We start from the raw sequence: 7,503 nt of genomic DNA, 5'->3' as shown, positions 1-7,503 counted from the left end.
AAGTACGAATGCAATGATTGATTACTTGTTTTGTAGCTTCCCCTTTTTGTGGGGTAGCTAAAATAAAACCAGAGAAAGTATCCACTGTAACATGCAGATATTTCCATGGGGCAAATGGAGGATATTGAGTCACATCCATTTGCCAAGTATCACAGGCTTCAATGCCTCGGGGATTAACACCCTGTGGAATACCTTTAGATTGTAGGCTACAGGTGGGGCATTGTTGGATTATAGCTGTAGCCTCAGCCATAGTGATGCCAAATTGTTTCATGAGAGCCTTTTTGTTCTGATGAAAATAACTATGGCTTTCTCCAGCAGTCAAAGGAGCTGGTTGAGGTGTGGTGATGGTAACAGGTAAAATTTTACAGGCTTCATCTGCCATATGATTTCCCTCTGACAAGAAGCCTGGTAGTTGTTGGTGGCTTCTAATATGCGCAATGAAAAGAGAGTGTCTGCGGTCATGTAATAATGTTTGAAGAGACTGAAAAAGAGTCATTAATGTTGGAGGTATTGAAGGTGATAAGTATGAATCAAAAATGTTGTGTGCTGTCTGAGAAACATAAGAACTATCTGTTATAATATTTAAAGGTTGTAAAGGAAAAGTAGAAAGAGCTAAGATAAAAGCTGCTAACTCAGCTTGTTGGGCAGAAGACTGAGGAGAGGTAAGTTTTTTGTGCCATTTCCCTTGATATTGCCATGTGCAGGCACCATAGGTTTTTGAACCATCAGTAAAAATGGTAAGACAGTTCTTGAGTGGGGAAAAAACAATGGGAGTTGAAAAAGAAATAGGAATTGTTCTTATTAGCTGCAACCTAGGGTCAGCAGGAAGGTGACATGAAACACGTCCATGCCATCCATCTAACGCATCTTGTAAAACTTCAGAAGTTTGAAATAAAGGTTCCCATTGTGTAAGTTTAAAAGGAAGATGTAAGACAAAAGGTTCTAGGCCTATGAGTGCTTTGGCACGTTTTCTGCCCTTTTCAATTAATAAAGCCATTTGTAATGGTCGTGTAGTAAGCGTATGGCGAGGAGTGTGAGGCAAATGTAGCCATTCTATAATGAGAAGTTTGTTATGTTTGCCTTGATCTGGTATCTGGATCAAAATACCAGTGAGCTGAGAGGGTGTGGACAGGAGTGCAAGAGATAAAGGGTGATTAGCTACTATGCGGTCAACCCATGTGATCTGAAGAACAGAATTAATGTTTTGTAAGTCTTTATAGTGAAGTTCAGTAAGAGTTAGAGTATCAGCAGGTTGTTTCAATATAGATAAAGCTTGGAAAAATGGAGAAAGAAGTTCAGTAGTAAGGGAAAGATAGGGACGTGCCCAATTAAGGGTCCCTAGATATTGTTGTAATTGTACCAAGGTGGGGTGTGTGGGGAATTTTAAAGTTGGCAAAACAGGAGTAGAGGAGGAAGCCAACATCTTATGTCCCAAATATTGAAAGGGATAATGCGTTTGAATTTTGTCAGGAGCAATGTACAATCCTGCATCCTGAAGGACCTGTGTAAGTATTGGAAGTGTACGAGCCACCGTGCCTTTTGGTCCCTCTGCAGCAACTAAGATGTCGTCCATGTAATGATACACTAAAAATGTAGGATATTGGTGTCGAAATGGCTGAAGAGCTTTATTCACATAATATTGACACATAGTAGGGGAGTTGAGCATACCTTGTGGCAATACTTTCCATTGGTATCGAGCAGTGGGTTTGGAATTGTTCAATTCAGGAATGGTGAATGCAAATAAAGATCGATCCTCTTCATTTAAAGGGATAGAGAAAAAACAATCTTTTAAATCAATGACTATTAAATCAAAAAGTTGAGGAATTAAATTTGGGTTCGGTAAACCACACTGTAGCGCCCCCATTGGTTGGATGACTGCATTCACAGCATGCAAATCTTGTAAGAGACGCCATTTGCCACTTTTCTTTTTGACAACAAAGATAGGAGTATTATAAGGGCTGGTAGAGGGCTCTAAATGGCCAAGGGTTAGTTGTTGTGCAACAAGCTCATGTAGAGCAACAAGTTTATCCAGCGTGACTGGCCATTGGTCAATCCAAACAGGGGAGGGGGACAATAGAGACAATTTCAAAGGAATAATAGCCATCAGAGTTTAAGGAATATGCAAAGTAGCATGCAATTGCGAAAGCAAATCTCGACCCCACAGATTAAAGGCAAGAGGAAGCACAAAAGGTTTAAGGTAGGCTTTAGTAGAGGTATCAGGGACAGAAGCAGAAAGCCATTCAGTGCTAACCTGTGCGGCTTGGCTTCCACCGACCCCTTGGACAGAAGGAGAATCAGAAAGAGGCCAATTTGCAGGCCACTCTTTGGTTCGGATGACGGAAGCGTCAGCACCCGTATCAACCAAGCCTGTAAAAGGACGGCCATTAAGGGAAATGGTAAGCATTGGTTTGAAAGGTTCAACAGGACAGTGTAAAGCAAGGAGAGAAGAGGAAGGAGGGGAAGCAGTTGGAGGAAGGAGAATGAGGGTAGCCACGATTGAACCTTGTGGGAGGGAAAAGGGGCGGTCACCTATGGCAGCAAGAGAAAGATGGTGAAGGGCAGAGGAGTCATACAAAAAAGGCGCGGCTACCACACCTTCAAGTATGAGGGAGGAGTTAGGCATTAGCAAAACTGGCTGTGAAGGCGGAAGTGGTTTCATAAGTATGACAGACAAAGGAAGAGTAAAGACAGCTCCAGGGTCGTCATAAGTGACAGCTTCGGACAGCTCCACGGGAAAAGCAGAAGCAGAAAACGGTGGATCAGAAATACAAGGAGATATGTCAGCCTTTTGTGCGGGGCGGGCTGACGGCCCCGCAATTAGTTTTCCGACTGAGAGTGAGAGGCAGAAGGATTGCTGCGACATTGAGATTTCCAATGGAATCCCTTTCTACAGCGAGGACAAACAGTTTTTGGCTTAGCGGTAGGGGGAGGAGGTCTTCCACGAGGTGCGCTCCCTCCCCCCAGTGCCCTACACTGATTCTTGAAATGGCCAGGCTTTCCGCAGTTAAAACAGTTGCCCATTGGTCGTGAAAAAGCATAAGTATCAGGAGGTGAGGAGGGAACAGGCGGAGGAATGGAGGGGAGAGAGGACGTGATAGCAGAAGCAAGAGTAGCCATATTATAAGAGTTAGAGCCTACTATACGGCAGGCACGGAGAAATTCAGCAAGCGTAGCATCCGGCTTGTTAGCAAGAGGTTGAAGCACTTTTTGACAATCAGGGTTAGCGTTTTCATAAGCCAATTTCATGATTAATTCATTGCGAGCAGCTTCGTTGTCAATCTGTCGTTCAAGAGAGAGCTGCAAGCGACTAACGAAGGAAGCATAATCTTCGTTAGTGGCTTGTATAATTTTTGAAAAAGTTTGCAAAGGAGTCTGCTGTGCCTCATCAACTTTACGATAGGCTCCAAGAGCAGCATTTTTGATAAGAGGGAAAGCAGCGCGATCAGATTGAGACTGTTGAGCAACAGTTAGACGAGTGCCAACTCCCATTAAATCATCCTGAAATACATTTGCAGGTAAGCCATTTTGCACAAGGAGAGAAACCTGTTTTGCATATTCTGAAGTCCAGATCACATATTGTGCAGGGGTCATTATCATTCTAAAAAGAGTTTGCCAATCTAAAATAAGCATTTCTGAGGCATCAGAGGAAAGAGAGTAAAGTAAGCCTTGTACATAGCGAGACTGGAGACCATAATCTCGAACAGCCCCTTTAATATCTTTAATGATTTTATAAGACATAGTTTGATAGACTGGGGGGTGGCACCCCCACGGGGGCCCCTTCCCCAAACCAGTGGAAACAAAGAAGAGGAAGAAGTAGAGGAGAAGTCTTCTGGGTCCAAAGATCCATCCTCCCGTGCTTGTTGAAGAGCACGGAGGACGGTGCCCCCCTGAGCCAAGGGGGACGGAGGACTTGAAGATGAAGAAGAAGAGGACAACTTGGCAGGGTCGGGAGGAGGAGCACTTGGAGAAGAAAGAGAGGGATACAAAGAAGAAGGGGGTTCTTTTGGCTGTGCTGATTTTGGAGCGTCCTCCGGAGCAGACACAGGTTGAGAACCAGAATCAGGATACAAAGTATGAAGAGCAGTCATGAGGCCACGCCACGTGCAAAGGATATCAGTAGGGGCACGGGGTGGTTCATGGAGCCATTTGCCAATACGTTCCCAGGTGGATCGGCGAAGAGAGCCGCCCTCGGGATAAGCAGGACAGTGTTTGTGAAGATAAAGAATAAAAGAAATAATTTCTTTGCGAGATAGAGGATATACAGTTGTTCCGTTAATTTTTTGCAAGCAATTTGCCTTTCTGACTAATTTAAAAAGTTCATCCACATGCTTGGACAGAACTTTGGAAAGTGAAGAGCCCATACTTACGATGATCAAGCCTATTCCAGGTGCGTAATACAGGAGTCAGAGCAGCGCTCCCCTAGACAGAGAACACGCCGTGGAGTCCAATCACGTCGGGGTCACCAGTTGTGGGATTAAAAATCCCGGGGTCCCACTCCCTGCGGGACGGTGGTGACATACGTCAGCCTAAACCAACGGACCTCGCTTTAGGTTAAGAAACACACGGACAACATGCTTCTTCAGGTGAGATGACATGCGAGAGCCCCGAAGGATCTGCATGCCCCTCTTTTATTGGTACATAAACGTCATAAGGGGGTGTACAGAAAGGAAATAGGGGAGTGGGTCTTCATTACCATATATGGAATACACAATCTTGTCCTTTGAACTTTGGTCCTCCATGATTAAGTAAGAAACGAATGCATAGTCTTTGATTCACAGAAGTTCCGTCCGAAAAGTATCCTTTACTTTGAAATCAGTGGAAACGAAACCTAAGGCAGGCTTTGCATGAGAAACGAAACTTAAGTCAGGAAACGAAACCTATCTTTATCAAGAAACATAACGGATGCAACAATTAATGTCAAAAATTAGCTGTTTGCAAGGCTGCTTGAAGCCATTTCATTCCATTTCACAGTTTTCTTTATTGTGTCAATGTGTCCGTGCAATATGGGAACTGTACAAACATATATTCAGTATTTTTAATAGAAAGTGCCCTTTTAAGGACTGTTTATTGCTGCACACAATTTCAGTGATTAAATTTGTCTATAATAAAGTGAGCATTTAAAATCAATATACTAATCAGCGTGCTACTATACATATCTAATAACTGCTCAGCTATTCACCTTTTGGTACTTGGGCCTAGTTGATTAGGAACAAACACTGGGAACTGTTATAAAACATGGTGTACACATATTACTTTGAAGCACAGACAGCCTGGTAGCCAGTGTTAAATATCCACATTGTCAAAAGTTCTTATTGCTTTTACATTTATCCTATAGGTCTTTAGACCTCTATGCTCTTGCATTTGATGGTCATTTCTTTGCCCTCCCCCCAATTTTGTATAACTATTCCATAAATATTTCATAGCAATTTTAGTTTCTTTAGCATGTTGAAGCATTTTAAAAGTAAATGACAAAGTAAATATCGTATGTTTTAGCTTTTACATTACATGAAAATGTAAGTTAGGCTAATGTAACGATCTTTTTCTTAAAAAAAAATTATGGCTGGCACTATAAATAGTCCTTAACTTAGAACCATTCATTTAGCCACAATTCAAAATTACAACCAGCACTGAAATTCAGACACTTGCCAGGAAGCATGAATTACATCCCCCAGAGTCATGTAATCTCCATCTGCAACCTTCCCAGTCAGCTTCTGACAAATTTACAGGGGAAGCCAGATTTGCTTACACTGCATGATTCACTTAATATCTGCAATGATTTGCTTAACACCTGTCAAAAAAAGTTGTAAAATCAGGCATGACTCAACTATTGCCTTGCTTAGCAACAGAAATTCTGGACCCAATTGTGGTAACAAGCCAAGGACTACTTGTATTTCCATTTAATACTCTTGCCAACATATATTTGCAGCCTCTTTAAATGGGATTCACTTAAATACATTATTATTTGTTAAATAAATACCTACATTGCTGGAGTTTAACATACAAATGGAAATCAGGTGCTTAGAATGCAATGTTTCTAGTATTTCTTAAGTTCTCAAAAAGCAGGAGTTTAACAATTTCCCTCTCAATTTTAGATTTTCTGAGCCACAATGTTATATCAGTTATTCTGTCAATAACTACCCTAATATTTATTTCAAAGGTGGCTGCAAGTAAAAATGCCCTTCTGCAAAAACTGCCACGACTGGACTTAGCTATTGCTTAAGTGTACTTATATCCCCTTAAAAAGTCATATTTTGCATAACAAGTTTGTAAATAGTTTCCATTAAGTAGCAGACCAGATCACAGAGGAATTACTGCTTCCTTTGCATCCCTCACAAGTGTCTGGAACGGGCCCAGATTTCCAAAGATAAACAAACTCACTTGGGATTCCAGGAACAAAGTTTTATTGAAAGAACGCTTTTGCAAAGGCCGGTGGTCTTAAACACACGCAGGAGATTAAGCCACACACACAATTTTTAAAACCATATATTTATACCTCTCATGAAGCTGATTCCCCCCCCCCATTGCACTCACCAGCCCACCTGCTCATCCCGATCAACTAATCCGAAGCTCCTAAACAGAATATATTTCAGTTCATCCCCTCCCAGGAAAAAGCCCTTATATTTCATATACCTGTTAACCATGACCTTTTGCTGTCATTAGCCCTAACTTTATTTTTATATTTCCTCCTGCTTGCCATTATATCTAGCTTCCTACAGAACCTACATATTTCAAAGTAATTATCCTGCATGTGTCAAAGCCCCTACTTCTAAAAGCTGAAGTTACTCCATTTTGCCATTATTAAGCTTACTCCTTAAATTTCAGCTGATCTTATTGAATGTTTTCATATGATACTGCCAATGTGTTACTGTTGTGAGTCCGTGCCAGCCAGTGGACCCGGCAGCTGGGTCCGGGGAATCAGAGGAGGAGAAAGAGGGGTTTGGAGAGCCATCAGAGTCGGAGGGAGGCTCTGATGAGTTACAAGACTCACAATCTGATGAAGAGCTTGGCTCCTCCAATCGTGCTCAGGATGAGACACAGCTGTGTGGGGAAGATGAGCCACTCTTGAGGACTCACAGCTGGAAGTCATTAGAGGCTCTCGTAAACGAAGGCAGTTAATTAGAGCAGGTCAGAGGGAGACAATATGGCAACTCCAAGGGAGGAGAAGGCATTGAAAAGCTACGCCTTGGGGTTGCTTAATAAAAAGGGTAGGTGTGGGCGGTGCTGGTTGCTGAAGGCAACTGTTGCAAAGTACCTCATGGGATCATGTTCTGTTGGTATTGCCGGTGAATAATTCCTTGTTTTGCATTGTGTTTCGTGTGGACAATTTCCTCCCATTTGGATTGTGTTTTGTTGCTTTTGTTTTTGGACCATTTGGCAGGTTTGTTACCAATATTAAAAGGGGTTTTGTTTTCTTCTGAGTCTCCAGCCTATTTCTCAAAAGGGGTTTTGTCCTTGTGCATTTAACAAGGACAGCTATAGGCTGGGAAGAACAGTTACCCTTGT

Source organism: Protobothrops mucrosquamatus, unplaced genomic scaffold (genome assembly GCF_001527695.2).
Source record: "Protobothrops mucrosquamatus isolate PMUCROS unplaced genomic scaffold, P.Mucros_1.0 scaffold_156, whole genome shotgun sequence".
Classification (NCBI taxonomy): domain Eukaryota; kingdom Metazoa; phylum Chordata; class Lepidosauria; order Squamata; family Viperidae; genus Protobothrops; species Protobothrops mucrosquamatus.
Note: the sequence above shows the minus strand (reverse complement) of the source record.